The sequence below is a fragment of the Setaria italica genome, chromosome III, assembly GCF_000263155.2.
Source record: "Setaria italica strain Yugu1 chromosome III, Setaria_italica_v2.0, whole genome shotgun sequence".
Lineage (NCBI taxonomy): Eukaryota > Viridiplantae > Streptophyta > Magnoliopsida > Poales > Poaceae > Setaria > Setaria italica.
In genome coordinates, this window is record NC_028452.1 from 29570630 (window position 1) to 29590776 (window position 20147).

General features: G+C 44.3%; 2 long non-coding RNA genes across 12 annotated transcripts; both read right to left on the reverse strand.

Annotated features, from left to right (window-relative positions):
* Positions 1-8042: 8042 nt before the first annotated feature.
* LOC111256849 lies at positions 8043-9834 on the reverse strand. The gene is made up of 3 exons (XR_002677154.1): positions 8667-9834; positions 8207-8572; positions 8043-8116 (listed from the first exon to the last, which is right to left on the reverse strand). It is a non-coding gene; the product is annotated as an uncharacterized LOC111256849 (long non-coding RNA).
* An 867-nt stretch (positions 9835-10701) lies between these two features.
* LOC101779311 lies at positions 10702-13775 on the reverse strand. Of its 11 annotated transcripts, XR_002676922.1 has the most exons (6): positions 13478-13774; positions 11681-13385; positions 11496-11571; positions 11335-11386; positions 11137-11252; positions 10702-11004 (listed from the first exon to the last, which is right to left on the reverse strand). It is a non-coding gene; the product is annotated as an uncharacterized LOC101779311 (long non-coding RNA). The 11 variants fall into 11 exon arrangements; XR_002676920.1 differs by having other exon boundaries at positions 11137-12098; positions 12197-12386; positions 12474-13385; positions 13478-13775; XR_002676921.1 differs by having other exon boundaries at positions 11137-11922; positions 12030-12098; positions 12197-13385; positions 13478-13775.
* Positions 13776-20147: the final 6372 nt, after the last annotated feature.

Genomic DNA, 20147 nt, shown 5'->3' on the forward strand with positions numbered 1-20147 from the left:
CCTGCTGGCAACCTGGGTACAACATTTTTAGGTGATCATTTATCATGCGCTGCACTAGCTGCTTCCATTATCAGTTTCGCAATCTCTGTATGCATCTCGTATCACCTGACCAAGGTCATCAGTAGGGTCATTTTCTGCAAACTCATCTTCATCAGCCTCGCCCATAGTAGTACCTGCAAAAGCTTGGCCTGCAACCCAGTCCGGAATGGTGTCATCTTCCTCCTCCTCCTCGCCATCTTCCATTACAACCCCTAGTTCACCGTGCTTGGTCCAAACCAAATAGTTAGGCATGAAACCGTATTTAAACAAGTGGCTGTGAATAGTCCCCCAGGAATCCTTTGAATACTCCTTCCTGTTATTGCATTGGAAGCATGGACAACATACGAACCCATACTCTGGCTTGTTCGCTTTTGCCACTTCGAGAAAATAATGCAAGCCATCAATAAACACCTTGCTCCGCCTGTCTGCATTATACATCCATTGCCGGTCCATCTGCATCGTATTACGCATGAAAATGGATTACACTTGACAATGGATTACGCGTGAAAATCGATTAAAGATCCAAACAACATGGTACAATACAACAACATGAAGATCCAAATACACATATTTAAATTAAAGTCCCAAACAACATTATACAATACAACAAGCCATCCACTGGTTATTATCAAGGAGAGGACTTTAAGCATCCTTGGACGGTGAAGATGAAGGTTCCGCTGACCCAACCTCATCCTTAGGTTTATTTGTGCCGCCTGAAACGGTAGTACTAAGTGGACGTGAAATACCCGGGACTGAGGGTGGAGCATAACGACCACCAAAAGGAGGTTCCTGACCCGCGGCAACAGCTTCTTCATGACGTTGCTGCAAATAACGAAGCATTGCTTTTTCCAACGCGCTCTTTTTCTTCGGCTTATGCTGAGGGCCAACTATGATTGGAACCTTGCCATAATAGGAACCACGATCGCCCCCACCATCGCCACTTCCTCCAGTAGCAGAAGCCATCTATGTACAAAAATTATTATCTTAACACTGCATAAGTTCTTCAACTTGAAGACCGTGATCATCTCGCGAGGATGTCCTCAACTGGGCGGCACCGCACTTCGTCATTAAAGAGGTTAGATGCTACGGAAAAGGGGACACGGTCACGATGTCCGTATCCACTCTTTCTCGTAGAATCGAACCTCCTTCTTGACATACGTTGCTGCTCGGCGGAGAACATCCTCGGCGAGATGAACACGGTATGCAAGTTCAACAAGTAGCAGAAGTCATCTATGTACAAAAATTCTTTCCTTACCACTACAGAAGTTGTTGAACTTGAAGACCGTGTTCATTTCGCGAGGATGTCCTCAGCTGGGCGGCACCGCACTTCGTCATGAAAGAGGTTAGATGCTATGGAAAAGGGGACACGGTCACGATGTCCGTATCCACTCTTTCTCGTAGAATCGAACCTCCTTCTTGACATACGTTGCTACTCGGCGGAGAACATCGTCGCAGAAATGAACACGGTATGCAAGTTCAACAAGTATATGGATTTAAAAAACCATATTGAATTTGATAAGATAAACCGTCTAGACAAGGTAGCATCATTTTTAAACCACTGAAATAATGCATACTATATATGACACATCAATCTTCCTCACATTCTAGCTCAAAATACCTCTCCATTTTTCTACTTCATCATCACATTGTAGCAAATAATCTTTCCATCTCCAAAGCATAAATCAAAGCATAACACGACGATGAAGTAGCAAACCTTCGCAACACTTGTGTTGGCTGAGTCAAATTCCCACGAAAATGAGGGAAAAAACTTCGGGCAGCACCTCCCTTGCTTTGGCACCACCGGAGAGTAGGTGAAGCTCAGCTCTCTATCAATGTGCTGGACTGGCTCGGGCTGGAGGAAGAAGAAAGTCTCTATCTCGGGATATAGTGGGGGATGAGTTTTTATCCCGGTTAAAAACTCCAACCGAGACAAAAGGAAACACCTTTTGTCCCGGTTGGAAGGGTAGTCCCGGTTGGATCCTCCAACCGGGATAAAAGGGTGTCCCTTTTATCCCGGTTGGAGGATATAAAAGGGTGTCCCTTTTATCCCGGTTGGAAGGGTCCGGCCACCGACGCCCCCCCAGCTAGCCGTTGCAACCGGGACTAATGCTCCCCTCCAAATTTCCGCACCCCGGCGCAACCCCTTTTGTCCCGGGCCAACTTTAAACCGGGATAAAAGGGGGCGGATCGAAAGTCAGTTCTCTACTAGTGAATCTACTCGAGCAGAACACGTCTGAATCCATGAAAGCCTAGGATCTTCTGTCATACCTAAATACTAGGACGCATACATGAGAGAAAGATCTCAGACGTGTAGCAGTAGTGCCAGTACCCATACACGAGACAAAGATGTCACACGCAATGGCAATAGCTAAACTAGGACTGAGAGCCCAAACATAATAGGCTAACTACTTAGGAGAAATACAAGAGCATGACATACAATATTTACATTCATTACTGAATAAATTTTGGTAGTATCTTCAAATTTCTAAAAATATGCTACATAATGTATGGATCTCTTTTTGCATGTCAAACTTTAGCGATTACTTTCCAGGATGCTCAGCGTACCTCCAATGGCTCCGCTACTCCCAGGCTCGAGGGCTAAGCACTAATTACTACTCGAAATATCTCCAGTAGCTTCGCTAGCTCTCAAGCTCGGGGGCTAAGCGCCAAATAATTACTCAACGTGGCTTCTACGGCTCACCTGGCGCATAAGCTCGGGGCTAGATGACGCAATACAACTCGAATGATGACTTGCGTGAAGACTAAAGACCCTTGGATTGATTATTTAATCATTCCAAGGCTCGAGGGCTGATAAACTATAGCCAACAGTTGATTTTTTCAAGACGAAGAAAGAAGATTCAAGATTTTAGTGACCTCAGCCTAATTCTTCGATTCAACATAAGGCTCAGGACCTACTCCATATGGAGTGCGATTTTCACCGCCCTCCATATCACATTCCAAAGATAAGGATTACAAAATCAAGATGATCAAGGGCATAAGCTCATGGCAGTTTTGAAGAACTTTGAAGATTCAGCTAGATAAATTACTTGAGAAGCACTAAACTACTTGGTGAGGATCCGAAAAATACTCAAAGACTGCTGCATTAGACTATGAAGCGCTCGAGTGCTTGTCGGGGATAGATCCCCAGTACCAGCAAGGAAGGAAGAAGACGGACTCCTATTAGAATTCCCCTATAATCCTAATAGGACTCATACCTTGCAATCCTACTAGTACTTCTCCTTGTAACCGACTAGTAGTCATGCTCCCGGAGTATATAAAGGAGGGCAGGGGTCCCTAAATGGAAAGGCCTCATAGAACCACAATAGAGGACCAAATCCTCAATACCAAACAACATCCAAGCGCATTGCGTAATATACAACACCCCAAAGAGGACGGAGGGTATTATGCTACTCTGGTGGCCTGAACCTGTATAAATCCGTGTCTTGTGTCCTCACTTTTACCTTCAAGTTCCAGGTCTGATTATCCCCCACCAACACATCTACTACCTTGGGATACCCCTCGGTAGGTTGCCGGCACCGACATCTGATTCCATCCTTGACCTCCTTGAGGACGGTACCCGTTGTTGTTGTTGTTCATGTAGGCGACAACTTCTCGGGTCTCGGGGCAGTCGTTTCCCGATTGTCCTCCATTTCCGCAGACCTCGCACGTGAGGTGCGAGTCCTAGGCTTGAACGGGTTTGAGCATGAGTTCTTGAGGCTTCTCTCGTTTGTCCATGCACTTGAGTAGGAGATCAAGCTTAGCGGCTAGCATGTCCGTCTCCTAGATGATGTGCCTGCCCCCCATACGAGGTTGGAGTCATTCTTTGCTCCACTCCTATTTGAAGACTATCTTCTCGACCGGGGCCGTAGCCTTGGAAATGGTGAGGTCAAGGAAGGCTCCTCCAGCAGCAACGTCAACATGGGCTCATGGTGACGTGCTTAGCCCATTGTAGAAGCTTTGGAGGAAGAGCCCGTCGTCCATCCTGTGGTGTGGGCACAAAAGGATGCATTGTTGCAGCCTATCCGACACATCTGGGATCGTCTCCATGCTTGACCGCTAAAGCTGGAAATCCTTCCACGAAGGGCATTGGTTTTGCCCAATGGAAAGAATTTAGCGAGGAACACCGTTGAGCATTTAGCCCATGTGTTGACAGCATCCTTGTCCTTGTAGAACCACTATTTCACCCTCCCGAGGAGGAAGAACGGGAACATGCAGAGTTTGATGGCATCCTGAGTGACTCCCCTGATTGTGACGGTGTCACATAAGCCAAGGAAGTGTTAGAGATGAGTATTTGCATCCTCGTTCAGCTTGCCACAAGAGGGGCTAGCCTGTACCATGTTGATGAGGTTCGTCTTCAGCTCGAAGTTCACATCCCCAAGTCGACACCTAGAGGATGGAGAACTCGCGAAGAATCTTCTCAGCCATAACCTTAGGAGCGGAAGGTGCTGGGATGACTGGTTTAGTTGCCAAAAGAATGATCTGAGGAGGGATGGTGTGAGATCGGACCCTTCTCACAAGATGTTCTAGAGACTAATTAACGAGCTCCAGTAACCGTACGTTGGAGCTCCACGTTGAGACAATAACGAGCTCCCGAGACACCACTTAAGAGGCAATAACGACCTGGTATTTCTTTAACAAACTGATCGCCCCTCACCAGGCCAAGCTCGCCGGATACGAGAGGGAACTCATCGGCCTCGTAATCGCAGTCCAGCACTGGAGGCTGTATTTGTGGGGGCACCACTTCGTCGTCCCTACAGACCACTGCCCTACGTTTCCTGTTGGATCACCGGCTTGCCACTATTCCTCAACACCAGTGGGCCAGCAAGCTGCTTGGGTTCCATTTCTTGGTACAAGCCAGGGTGCTCCAACACGGGCGCTGATGCATTGTCCAGACGGGATGAGCTGCATGATGAACTCCTCGCCCTCTCATTTCCCCACTTTGACCTCTTCAACGAATTGCTCCAGGAGATTGAGCAATGAATGGACCTATCCACGCTCCATGCGGCCATATTAGTAGGTGACAAGCCAGCATGCTGGTCCGTGGTGGATGAACTAATCATCTTCGATAGAGGGGTGTATGTGGCACCCACGTCTGCATCCTTGCCTGTTGTGTTGCAGCTCTCACATGGGGTTGGTTAAGGAGGAGTTCAGAAGACATTGCATCGCCTCCGCCCAGACTACCATATGGTCAACGACCGCTGGGCTGTCCAAGAATTTGTGCGCGCCTGTGTCGTCTGCCAGAGAGGACCAAGGTCCAACACCTTCAGCACGCTGGGTTGCTACAGCCGCTTGAGGTGCTGTCAGCAATCTGGACGGACATATAGCCATGGATTTCGTGGATGGACTGCCAAAGGATCAGGGAAAATCGGTGCTCCTCACCGTGGTCGATAGATTTTCCAAATAGGCGCATTTTATTCCACTCGCTCATCTGTACATGGCCACATCTGTTACCAAAGTCTTCATCGCTTAGATCATGCGTCTGCACGGCATACCGGTATCCATTGTTAGCAACCGGGATCCTGTGTTCACCAGTGGGTTTTGGAAGGAGCTATTCCATCTGTCGGGCGTCCGGTTGTAGCTATCCTCCGTGTTCCACCCATAGTCGGATAGCCATTCAGAGGCAACCAATTGCATCATCGCCATGTACCTCCGTTGCCTGATGGGAGATCGGCCGCGCCACTGGCTCCAGTTGCTTCCTTGGGCCGAATTTTATTGCAACACGGTGTTCCAGGCATCGCTCCTCATCGCCGTTCCGGATTGTGTATGGCAGGGACCCACTGTCTGTTCATTCCTATGAACCAGGCTCAGCCCGCCTGCCTGCCGTCTCCGAGACCTTGTTCGAGCGTGGTGAGTTTCTGGCTGAGGTGAAGAATTGGCTTGAGCAGGCGCAACAGCAGTACAAGACCTTCTAGTATATTTGGTAGTTGCAGATATGCGTATTGCAGACTACTATATGTATTGGGGAGCCTTAACATCAAGTCTCCGTAATCTATATACCGGCCGAGACCTCAATGCAATATAATACATCAATTATATACAATTTATCCCTCCTACATGTATCACGAGTTTAGCGTTTCTTGATCTTAAACCACAACTTCCACTGTCCTCGCGCGCCCTTGAGGAGATCGATCTCTACAGGGGCAGCCCCTTTTTCAGTGGCAAATTCTTTCATCCTTCTGCCTTGCAACGTCTCAAGCAACAACAGATCGGAAGCGGCGACGTCGAGGTTGTCGCTGTCGCAGGCTCCGCAGTTGGGCCGTGCGTCACTCCGCCCGTCGGACTCCGCGATGCCGGTTGCCATCCTCAGGCTCTTGCGTTGGCGTCAGGCTCTGCTGTGGGATCCATTGGAGCGGCCCGACCGTCTTGAGTGGCCTGCTGCTATCTTCTCCGTTCTCTCTCTGTGCCAACGCTCGGTCAACATGAGGAAAAGGAATATAAGGTGCTAAGGGCTAGGAGCACCCGCATCTTTACCCGAGATGTGGTGCTGTTTTTTTAGTTTTATCGATCCGAGATCGGGTTTGCGTTGCCCACCGCAAATTGACTCTGCGCACCTCTTCTTGGACATCATCATCAGCCTTCTTCTTCGACACCCGTGTGCCCCGGGATGGCATGCAATGCGCGTAGGGACACCTCCAGCATGGCCGTTAGGCCCCTCCACCACATGGTCCCCATGCAGGTAGTCCCGGCATCGCCGCCACCACTCCGACCTACGCGGCATTGTCATCCATCATCTCGTATGTGCGCTCTCGGTCTGATTAGCCGATCAGTGCACGGTCGCGGCACGTGCGTATCCTGAGTACGCGTCCATCTCCACCGACACGAGGGTTGCAGCTACGTCACCTCTTCAGGCAATAGCGCCGCCCTCCTTGGTCCTCCCCGTCATTGCATCTTCATCGTTGTCGATTACGTGCTCGACCATGTCCATGTCATCTTCCTCGACAATGTCTGCGACCTCGTCCACAACTATGTCATTGTGTGCATCGGACGCATGGTCTTCATCAAGCTATTTAAATTATTTGCCGTTTCCTTCGAGCTCCGCTGCCAAACCATCCCCTCAACGTGTCACCGTCTTCGTCTTCGAGGTCTTCCCTTATGTGCCACCATCCTCCCGGCACTTCCTCGTGCGCCCGCGGCTTCACGTGCGGCTTCCTCATCTTCAGCAACCTCGATAGCTACATCGACCACGGCTATCCTACGCACAGCATCCTCAACCATAGCTATTGACACTCATCTCGGCTACAAAAGGGGGGTCCTTTAGTCCTGGGTCATTCACCCGGGACTAAAGACCCCGTTAGTCCCGGTTGGTTTTACCAACCGGGACTAAAGGGGCCGCCACGTTCAGGCGCATGCACGTACCCCCTTAAGACATTTTTTTAATTCTTTTCCATATTAATGCTAATTGTGGCTTCACATATATATACGTATACATACTTAGTGTACACTACTTACATGTATACGCTCGTATTGTATGCATGTCGTACATATATTTCATGATAATACTCTCTCTCTATATATATATACACACATCAAACTTATACAATTACTATATATATAATAATTTGTCATCTTCATTCTTAGAATCCTCCCATCGTAGTGTTGCTCGGTTTGGCTATTGAATGTCTATCATAATAAAATTCTCCCGCGGGATTTATCATCTTGTCCACCAAAAATTCTATGAGACCTTCTTGGATTGCCAAAATCCTCTCCTTCTCCAAGAGTTTTTCTTGAATTTGCATCATTTGTAATTTGAGAATATGTGAATGTTACACGAACAATTAAATATAAAGAGCTAGAAAATAAATAATTATTAATAGTTTTATTTTATGTACATGTATATATTCCGACGATATCACCTTTTCATGCACAAAATTATTCATGTGCTCACAGACGCAGTATCCACATAAATTGTTGCCTTGCTCCTATCTCAAGCACTTTAATGGGAAAAAACAAGTTATGAAATATTCGTATTATAGAATGTACAAAATGTGCAAATTTCATACGTACCGGGAACGTAATATTGAATGTAAGTTTTTCTTTGAATTCACCATGGTGAGTCATACGAAATCATTTCCATGCGCTGTGGATTAAAATAATGAATGATACAGTGTTAGGTGAAAATTTTTAGGAAACAAACTTTTGCATAGAGATAAAGGTCCAGAATTATTACAAGTTTAGCATGTCCTGAATGTCTTTGTACTCCGCCGGTGGTTTACTTAATGAATTGAACAATAATGTGGCTCTTATCAATCATAATTACTAGGAGAATCCAGTGAAATCTGCGTACATAATTGTTCATATTAGAACTCACTAACATTAATTAGGAAAGGAAAAGGAAAACGAAAATAGACGCTACCTACACTTAAAGTTGTATGGCAGTAGTATGTATTCCTTGTATTTTTGTTTCTCCAAGAAATTGTATATTGCGTCCAATGTAGGCTTTGGCTGATCCTGTATCCGAACTTCATTAACGAGAAATGGATCCATGAAGCCAATGTTGAAGTACGATTCTCTACGGCACCTCTAAATTAGCATCCTACATAAAATGAAAGACAAAGTTAGTAGAGCGACCCATACACATAAAATAATGATCTGAGCTAAAATTTACATCTTGATAAACAGACACTTACAGAACCCAAGTGTTGATGAGAGAGACGTCAAGGGCATCCTAATGGTACACTTCATATATCCTTGAATTGCATCCACAAGAGTTTCTCACTTTCGCCGAAAAAATCAATCGGTTTAACACGGAGAGCGAACATGAGCCTTTCCTTGGCCGACTGCTCCATGTACCATTGATGGAATTCGTACATCTTCGCTGAGAGCTTTCGTACCAATTCAGACCTTACTGGAGGCTTGCCTATCTCAAAGGGTCATTTAGGTACAATCTTTTCTGGAGCTGGCAGTTCAACTTGCCCTAGAACTTTAGCAAGCGACATACCTGTATCTTCCATAAATGTAATGACTTGAATTTGTTATTCTAAGGGCATTGCTGCTATAGTTTGAGCGTCTTTATCTGCTTGCTCCTCAAGTTGGGGGACAGTACGACTGGAAGACGACTCTCCTCGCTTTTTCTTCTGATCAGACTTAACAACAAATGCTCGTAGTTCGATAGTAAAATCTTCTTTACTTCTTTTTCATGCCAATAAAATTTTTTAATTTCACTGGATCTACTGGTTTTGGCTCCATCTCCTTTTCTTTTCTTTATTCAGTGCATGCTTTGAAGATCTCCCTCACCGTTGCTTGCGATGCCTCCCGCAATTCCTCAATAGTCATATCGGCAGGTAGCTTCTGAATAGGTTCAGACTTCTTTCGCCTTTGGCTGCCTTGGCTTGGAAGACGGTGGTCGCAACTTCTTGACAGGTGCTGCAGGTTCCTTGCTCACACCAGAGTTTAGTCCCGACGACGGTGACCGGGGAGGGATGTTTTGGTCATCGTTGCAGCATCACCAGGATTCGATGGAGATGGAGGCGGTGATCGAGCAGGATGCGACGGTCCCGGTGATGACGACAGTCTTGGAGGTCGATGTGCTGGAGATGATGGTCTTGAGTTATGAGGATCTATGGGAAGCAATGATGCCTCTTTGCCAGGGATGATGATGTAGCATTTGCGCCATAGAATGATCCTGTGAAGTGCATCTCATAGTGTCCTTTCCCTGACATCTCCCGGGAGGTCGATCTCTAGGCTTTCATATTGACTATCACAAATCTACTCTAGGCCAACGCTGGAGTAGCCATGTGGAATCTCCATGCCATGGCTTGTCTGCCCTGGCAGGATTGGTAAAGCACTTCCGTATGCCACCTGTACATATAGGAGAAATAAAGAAGTTATTAAACTCCCGAGGCGTCGATCAATTGAGAAGATTGCATAAATTATATATATATATATATATATATATAGATATATATATATATCACTACTAGGATCCAGCCCTATCGTGACGCCTATATTGGGTTGCAATATGGCTATTTTGGTTGCAATAAGGATCAATTACATCTATGTATGGTCGTTGACAGGTGGTTGCATTTGGAACGGTGCAATAGATTTTTTCATCCTTTTCGAGTGGTGTTGCAATATGCTGGTTTTGCAATACACATAAAAAAACTAATGCAACTGCGATTTAGTTGCAAGCACGGATATTGTGACCAACAGAATGGTTGCATGAATTATTGTTGCAATGAAATACATGGCTGCAATATGACAGTATTGCTATGAACAAATTTGTCGCAAAATAGGTTTATTGTCACCCCGTAGTTACATGGGAATATGGTCATATTGCCATACAATATGCTCCATTGCATCAAATAAATATTGCAACGTAACAAATTTGGTGGCTAGAGTCACAATTGCAACGTTCACTTGCTGGTAGCAATAAAAAGTAATGCAACGAATCATTGTTAGTGGTAATAGATGGAAAATGCAACGAATCATGGTTGGTGGTAATAGATGAAAAATGCAACGAATCATTGTTGGTGGTAGACACGTCCTATAGCAACACATAAGGTTTGTGGCAATAATGTATATTGCAACAATAAACTCTGGTTGCGTAGTGGTTTGTTGCAACAAGGGCATTTTGGCTAGCATCTTTTTAATTTCGTTTTGTAGCTAGAATTTTAATTATTTTTACAAAATAATTGTGCCATGAGCATATATTTCATCATCACATATAAGAACTCAAACCTTTAACTTGAAATATATGTCTCAAGCAAAGTAATAACACAATAACCATAGTGCTAAAATAAACATGACCACAACAGAATAAAAACATCATCTCTGACTACAAGTTTGCAACTATGTTTGGCATAATAAAATAAAACTAAATATGAGTTCTCTTATTGATATATTCCTGCCCCCATCGGCACCAGCAGTCACCAATAAACCTTTCTGTAATTCTTCATTCTTCTAGCTGTCCATCATCAGCATATAGACATAAAGCTTTCTTTAAATATTTTGGTTGTCCATGCTTTCCTACAATTCATAAAAACACATAGAATTTATTAATTTAATATAGGAATCTTGGTGATTAAGTGCATGGAATAACTAAACACATGCAAACTAAATGATCATAGTGACATAGTAAAGATATAAAGTAAATTATACCATCCAGCTTCAAGCCTGACACTTGCTAAGTTAGTTTACAACCTGACACTTCTACTCCGTTTGCAATCATTCAGCTTCAAGCCTTCAACCCTAATGCTCGAAAAGGATGGCATGACCTACAACAAACAGAAATGATAAGAACATGAACTCTCAGGAAAAAGGTTTGATTGACTACTAAAAATATTCTGATACAAATACCATGAATCTGAAGTGAGGGAAGGGAAGAGGACAAGGCAGATGAGCAATCATTCTGCCAAGGAGTGTAGAAAATTAGAAATAATTGAAATTGGACCTGATTTCACAAGAACAGGATATAGACTATCCGATCAGGAATTTAGGAATGAACCGATGAAGCATACATGTTTGAACAATACTCTCCATCAGCTTTGAGAAGGATAACTGCATACTCTCCACAACAAAGAGCTTCCAATCATCCTTGGAAACAAAAAAATGTGTGGTTTTGCAATACAGCCAGTCAGCCATGATGTCACAGTGAATGAAACGGAAGAAGCCATTTTAATTTAGAAAGGGAAATCATCCCTACCTTCTTTGGAGGCTATTTTGTGGGTGTCACGGCATTAAGCATGAGAAGAAAGAAGAATCAATTTACTACTGAATAGATGGAAAAAAATATGAGTGCTTACTTGCTGCAGGTAATTTAGCTGTGAGTGAAGGATACAAATAAGCCATCTCAATTGCATACATTGATGGCCTTATTATTGGTTGTTACTGATTACAAGAGTTCAGACAACTAACATTGAATTGCATCTCAGAAAAAATGAAAACCTAAGAGAAATTTCTAATTAGAAGGAAACTGGAAATAAATTTTGTAGGGCAACAAAAAGCTAGGAAATGTTAAATGAATGCAAGAGAATGGAGGGAGAGAGACTTACATCAGACATCAATCATCAATGATCTGAATGCCAAGAGTTGCCATAACAGAAGAAAATAAAACGTATTCCCTAAACAAAACATTTTAATAAATGTTTTAGTAGAGTGAAATTAAATAATTAGACTGAGGACTTCAATCAAAGTTTTTAATTTAGCATTGGATTAATACCCAGAGATGGCTTAGAAGCAAGGACCATGATTTCGATTATTCTACTACATAAGTCATAAGCTCTGTCATATTTTGCCCCTTCCCTTTATATGCACTTTCTAGAAGATAATTCTCAGTGGAGGAGCTGGAGATGAATGGGGAAGAAAAGCAGCTCTCAGAGATAATTCATAGACTTGGTCTCTCCACCAGACTGCATTATAAAAATTAAGATATTTGACCTATCAATTTAGCTCTTGCGAAGAATCAGATTGAAAAGGGGTTCATAGAGCTGAATCACCTCTCAATGGAAATGAAAGAGAATAGCGAGATAATTGCCCTCCAACAGGTGCTAGTCGTAACGAAATGTCCTAAAACAGGTGCTAATTATTCACTACACCAACACAGGTATTTAAAGCACGGCAAGCACCCATTCACCAACACAGGTATTTAAACCACGGCAAGCACAGATTCATGAACTGGCTTCTCCTGTCACAACTGACAAAGTAACCATTGGAAACAAATCAAAGAAATTTAGTTCAGCATAATTATTCAGGAATCCAACTGTTTCATAACATCGAGAGTCAGTATTGGATGCGTTCAGACAGCAAATCAATAACAAATTGGTTGCTGGGGCTTCATTTCAGGAAAAGTTTCACATTCAGTGATTCAGGACAAGTCGACCACAGAAAAATTGTACAACTCCTGATGGAACATCTGGATCACAGTATAGTGGTTTCTAAAAGGTATATGCTAGCACGTATCCCACCAACTTGTTGGGACACTAAAGAGCAATAAGATTAGGTTCTTCTCAAAGGAAAAAAAACTGCAGAGCTTTTACTGTAATGCACAAATGCGCGGTAAAAAAACTGTATCTAGGCTAAGGCATGGAACCTGATTGAGAAAACTTTAATGACCAGATGAAGTTCTTTTTTCGTATGCAGTAACTCTACCAGCATGTAATCAAGGGAATTGATCCACAAAATAAATGCACCAGATTAGCTATACCACACATCAATTCAAGTATGGAACCCTAAATTTCAGTAAAGCATCAAAAACTGAAGCACAACAGAGCAATGGTAGATACTGAAAACTGGGAAGAACAAGGACTGGGGGTTGATTAGTGAACTAATCTGAGTCCAAATACAAAAATTGATGCAAGGGATCGACAGCCATGCCGTGCAGCGCAGCAGCAGCTCCCATGGACGAAACCCTAGATCAGGAATCAATTCAATCAGAGGGAAATCAGAGAAAGGAAGGAGAAGAGAGATTTGATGCGTGAAAGAGTAGTAGGAGGTACTTGACCTGGAGCTAACCACCACACCATGCTCGACTCGAGCGGCCAAGCGATGCCGAGCTCCCAGACTATGGCGGCACAAGCTGCTGCCTCCTCCTCCTCCCTGCTCGACCCGATGTGTCGGGCTTCGGCCGCGATGGTGGGCACGGGGACCGGGCGCACACCGTGCTACCATAGAAGTTCTTCATGGATGGATCTAGCGTTGTGCGTGCTGCAGGACTGCAGCCGCTGCGCGCTGCCCCCATCTCGGGGAGAGGAGAGATGGGAGAGGGAGGGAGAGAGAGAGAGGAATGAGACGAGGGTCAGGGGAACAAAAAGGATAAGATCGTGGAGGAAGGGGGGGGAGGGGTCAAGTGCAAAAACACCGACGGGCGCCTACTTGCAAAGTTACCACGACCACGATTTCTAAATTTTCTCTTGTTGGTGTTGAAATATTTTGGAACGGGTGTCTCAGAATAAAAATGAATGTATCTACTGTGGTCGGAGGACCTCCCTTGACCCGACCCGATGTCGATTAGCGAAAAATTTAAGAGTTTTTCTGAACTGTTAGGTATTTTCCTCTATTGTTCAATATTTTAAACTGATCTCTTTTCTTGAAAGATTCTTTCAATATTATAAGCCGATCTCTTTTCTTGACAGATTATTTTTTTAAATAACTTTTCTTGAAATATCACAGAGTAGTTTCAACACACAAAATTGGACAGATACGATCATCATATACATATATATACTTAGGCAATAAAACACCATGCCATGTATATGCATATATTATGAGTCGAACTTTTCATCTCAGGTTGTGGTCGTCATATGATGATCAATCTTCATTAATGTGACACTATTGGCTCACTCAAGAGCACGTACTCAAAACTTTTATCTCACATCATAGTCGTTGTATGATGATCGATCTCCATTCATGTGTTGACATTATTGGTCTTCTCGCCTCTTCCATGAGAATGAGGCATAGTTTGGGCACACAAGTTTAGACAAACATGATCACCATGTATGTGTATATATGTACGAACTTTTATCTCATATTGTAGCAGTCGTATGATAATAGATCTTCATTCATGCCGATTCATGCTGATAGTATTGGTCCTCTATCGCTTCCTCAAGAACACTGTGTATAGTTTGTACACACATGGTTCGATTAAACTAATGAGCTCATACACATAGTGAGGTAACATTAAAGAACATATAGAAATTAATCTATATTACTTGGGTAAAATAGAAAAAAATGGTTGTTTTGCTCAAAAATGAATTGAAACAGAAGCAAAAAAAAATTAGAATGTAAAAAGAAATAAACTTGACCCAACTTGCAGCTTTGAACTCAGGACCTTAATTTTGGTAGAACCAAACGTTAACCATTGAGCTATGTATCTCGGTATGTGTTTTCAAACTTTCATGGGTAAAAATATTTTTATCAAAAGAATAGAGCTTTTCAGGTTGCATTCTCGGGGACCATTATGCACTAGACACCGGACGGCAGGCCTCGCGGTCACGCGGTTGCCAGATGGCCCAGAACAAGTCCAGCTTGTCGCACGACGTGGAGTAAAAAGGAAAAGGTGCAGGGTTCGTGAGAGCAGAGCACGCTAGTTGTGGACCCCACCTTAGCTCTTCCCCTTCCCCTCATTGTTCTCTCCCCGCACCGCCATCTGCCTCTCCCCTCCCCGCCCGTGACACCGCTCCCGTCCTCGCGATCCATCCATGCCACCCACGGGCCCAAGAGGAAGCGGGCGTAGAGGGCGGCGTAGAGGGCCGGCGGCATCTGCGCGGGGGCGAGGAGGACGCCGACAGGCGATTGAGCGGTGGCGGGCATGCTTAAGGCGGCCGGTGGTGGCGGCCCAACGCAGGCGAGCCTCGCGTGCGTGCGGTGCTCCAGCTTCCCCGCACCCAATCCCATCTACGAGCGGCGTCCTCGCCCATCCCGCCGCCTTCCGTGCGCGTGTCCTCCTCCTCCTCCCTCAGAGTCTCATTGTCGTGTGCGTCCTTATGAGACTCATCGTCGTGCGCGTCTACGGCCCCGACGGCTGCCCCGTCACGTGTGATGAGGACATCACATGCTCGGATACAACCATATTGGCATCTTTTGACTCCGAGGTGAAGCAATTCTTTATCATAATTATATGTGATACATTTGATGAATTGATGCTGCACCATGATGTGTATTCGTTGTCAATTTCAGAAATACATACATGGATCAAAAATAGTGTTAAACACACATGGAAGGCATGGAGGACCAAAGAAGTAGATTGGGGGCAAAGTCCAAGTATTCCTAACGTCCTCCACCAGGCCACCACGTCACTTTTGGCCCAAGGAAAGAAAGAGATCCAATCCAACACGTTTTGGTGCTGGATTCGGACTACAGTTCTGGCCCAACTTGCAACGACCGTCACGACCTCATCCGGACTCCGTTTTGGGCGTTCAAGTACTCCTTGGAATCCTTATGAAGTCTATTTTCATATGGATCCGGACTCATGTCCATATCTATTCTGAGGCAGCCGCAATCATCGAAATACTACCGAGAGATTTTCTGTCCACAGGTGCTGCGTCGCCCTATTTTGGCCCGATGGGCCGTGTATCAAGTTGGGTCCATTAGGGACGTGTCCTAGGGTTGGAGCACGACCCCAACACCCCCCTGGTCGTCCTCCTAGGTATTAATAAGGATTAGAGCTGCCACGAACAGATTGGGTTTTGTTTTGATGTAAGTTTAGCCATTGCTACTTCCTTGTAGACGCGTGTGTCAACTAGACCATCCGTTCTACTCGATTCGGAACCCCAACTTTGTGAGTTCAGATTGGTTTCCATCTCTATATTTGCAATTGAGTTGCTTGTTATACTTGTTCTTGCTTGTTCTTCGATTGCTTGCAGGACGAGTGCCCTAGTGGCCGGGTGACGCGCTCCACAAGATCGCGGCAGCCATTGGAGGTGATGTATCGGTTGCTAAGGCGCAGCTTGGAAGGCTGTAGTCGGGCCGTGAACGTCGTCTCCATCCAACAATCGAGTTATCCATGCCTCTCTCATCGAAAGATCGGGAATCAACCCTAGCGGGTTCATATCAGTTGGTAATCAGAGCAAGGTTTATCGGTGAGAGACTTCTAGTTCTTTGCTGTTTTTAATTTTCCATAGTCCAGAAAACGCCAAAAAATAGTAGATTAGTTTACCCACAATCCTATAAACCCTTTGAGCCTTTGCTAGCACTGCTTAGTTAGGGCTTGTTGAGTTTTTGGTTGCTTCGGTTGTGTTGAGTTGCTGGTCTTAGTTTTAGTCCTTTAGAGTTTTGAGTTCTTGTCACGTTCCAGTCACAGCCGTGTGCTACCATATAAAACCTTCTATTGGCTGAATCTGAATACATGTTTGTGTTCAAGTCTGAGTCCTACTCCGAGTTTGTTTAAGATCAAATCCCACGTGGTGCTGAGTTCAAGTTGGAATCGGTTTGGAGTCCGAATTGACAGCTGCCCTGTTGCTGTCTTGAGTCCAAATCTGATTTCTATCCTTTCGGAAAAAGTTTGTGTGGTGTGTGACTCTTGTGAAGTCCTTTTATTCATATAATCAGATTTGAGGATCCCCTGAAAAAAAAAGAAGAAAAAAAATAGAAGAAAAAAAAAGGAAAAGAAAGACAAAAAAAAAATAGGAAGAAAAGGGGCTGTTCGTTGTGCTTCTCTGTTGTTTTTCGGTGGTGTGTTGTGACTTCCTTTGTGTCCAGGCTCGCGTCTCTAGCACGGTCTAGGCTAGGACCAGCACAGTACCACCGTTGAACTATTATTCAGCTTGCTTTTGTGACTAACGTGGTGCTAGTATATTTCCTTGCTTTAGCCCACCTAGAGCTCCACATATTCGACTACAGCTTGACAGGCTTTTGTTGCTGCGGCATCGATACACTTCACTCCACGGTTGCAGACTTGTTGGTTGCCGTCACCTCCTGTTTGGCTTGGTAAGAACTTGTAAGGGCTTGTTTTTACAAGTTGAGTTTGAGAGAATTACAACCAACACATCATAGTAGTTGACAGGAGGATACATATTATTTTTGTGTTTCTTGTTTCCTACTAACCATGGCAGGTGATACGGAGATTTTGGAGCTGATGAAACTAGACTCTCATATTCAGGGTGTTATTCAACACTTGCCGTTATATGATGGTAAGTTTGATCCTAAAGCTTACATTGATTGGGAGATGAAAGTAGATAATGAATTTGATGAGCATGACCTGTCCGAGAAACAAAAGATTTATATTGCCTCTAATATTTTGACTGAATTTGCCTTGCTACAATGGAAACACATTTGTAGGCGTAAGAAACTTCTAGAATCTTGGGAAGACTTTAAATTTCTTTTTAGAGATGCATTCATTCCTGAATATTATGCTGATTATTTGCTTACTAAATTAGACAACTTGAGGCAAGGTAGTAGGACTGTGAAACAATACTTCCATGATTTTAAAATTTGTATCATGTATGGTGGATTAGATGAATGCATGGAAGATGTGATGAGTAGGTTCATGAGAGGGCTCAATTCTGAAATTCGAACTTTGTTAATTAGCAAATCATGCATGCATCTTGCTCAATTGTATTGTCTTGCTCTCAATGCTGAAAAGGAGATTCTATTATCTGTGAATACTTGCAAGAATGATGTGACCCATTATATCCAAAATTTGTCCACTCTCCATGCTAATGAAGAGCAACAAATAGTGGAACCCATTGCTGATTTTCCTTTGTCACAAAATGAATTACTTGCTGTTCCTTGTGATAAAGAGGACTTGTGTGCTGATGATTCTTTTACTCCTATACCACAAGTAGTGAATAAGTGTGATACTTTTGGTTTGGAATCATACAAATGTGCTGAAGATAAGCTTTTTCATCCTATTACTTGTGCACAAGATGAACTGAATTTGCTATCCTCTTTAAATACTTTGGGTTACATTGAATTTGATGTTTTGTGTAATCTAAATTGTCTAAAAGAGAAACTTCAATTTGGTTCTGGTTTGCCAAGTTTTAATCATTGTTCGCTTCATGCAATTGGCAAATATGATAGCAAAGGAGAATATTTGGTGCATAAAGTTTATGTTTGCTCCACTTTGAAATATCCTTTTGGGCTACAATACCACGATCAAATAGAGGGCTGCACTAACACTAATAATGTCTTGCAAAGTTTTTCTAGTTTTTCCCATATGCAACAGGGTAAGACCAAAGAAGGGGAGCATTACTGGTTGTGGCCATGCAGCATGGCCATCGCTCCGTGCTCCAACATCAAAACAAGCACCTTAGAATGCCAATGGAGCAAGTCGAGGACGACTTGCAGCCAAGAAGGGGAGAATGATGAGGACATCACATGCTCGGATACAACCATATTGGCATCTTTTGACTCCGAGGTGAAGCAATTCTTTATCATAATTATATGTGATACATTTGATGAATTGATGCTGCACCATGATGTGTATTCGTTGTCAATTTCAGAAATACATACATGGATCAAAAATAGTGTTAAACACACATGGAAGGCATGGAGGACCAAAGAAGTAGATTGGGGGCAAAGTCCAAGTATTCCTAACGTCCTCCACCAGGCCACCACGTCACTTTTGGCCTAAGGAAAGAAAGAGATCCAATCCAACACGTTTTGGTGCTGGATTCGGACTACAGTTCTGGCCCAACTTGCAACGACCGTCACGACCTCATCCGGACTCCGTTTTGGGCGTTCAAGTACTCCTTGGAATCCTTATGAAGTCTATTTTCATATGGATCCGGACTCATGTCCATATCTATTCTGAGGCAGCCGCAATCATCGAAATACTACCGAGAGGTTTTCTGTCCACAGGTGCTGCGTCGCCCTATTTTGGCCCGATGGGCCGTGTATCAAGTTGGGTCCATTAGGGACGTGTCCTAGGGTTGGAGCACGACCCCAACACCCCCCTGGTCGTCCTCCTAGGTATTAATAAGGATTAGAGCTGCCATGAACAGATTGGGTTTTGTTTTGATGTAAGTTTAGCCATTGCTACTTCCTTGTAGACGCGTGTGTCAACTAGACCATCCGTTCTACTCGATTCGGAACCCCAACTTTGTGAGTTCAGATTGGTTTCCATCTCTATATTTGCAATTGAGTTGCTTGTTATACTTGTTCTTGCTTGTTCTTCGATTGCTTGCAGGACGAGTGCCCTAGTGGCCGGGTGACGCGCTCCACAAGATCGCGGCAGCCATTGGAGGTGGTGTATCGGTTGCTAAGGCGCAGCTTGGAAGACTGTAGTCGGGCCGTGAACGTCATCTCCATCCACCAATCGAGTTACCCACGCCTCTCTCATCGAAAGATCGGGAATCAACCCTAGCGGGTTCATATCAGCGTGGCGCCTCTGCTTCTCCCTCCTCTACAAGGCGTCGGCGCCCCTCCACTTCACGCCCTCCGAGGTGGCCCCGCTCGTCCGCCCCGTGGTCAGCCCCTCATCTCCGTCACCGACCCGGAGGTCTACAACACCCCCTGACCTCGCGCTCCTCCTCACCAGGCCGACGACAACATATTCATTAAGGATGTCTCCAATTCTCCTATTTAAAAATTTTGCCTGGATTTTCTTGCATTCTTTTGATTCTAAATAAAGTTAAATTTGCAAGTAAGATTGGAAGATAAGAAATTGGTAGGTCTTTTGGCCAGCAATTTTTGGTCCGAGTTCTATGGTGACCTTGATTCACTACAACTGAGAT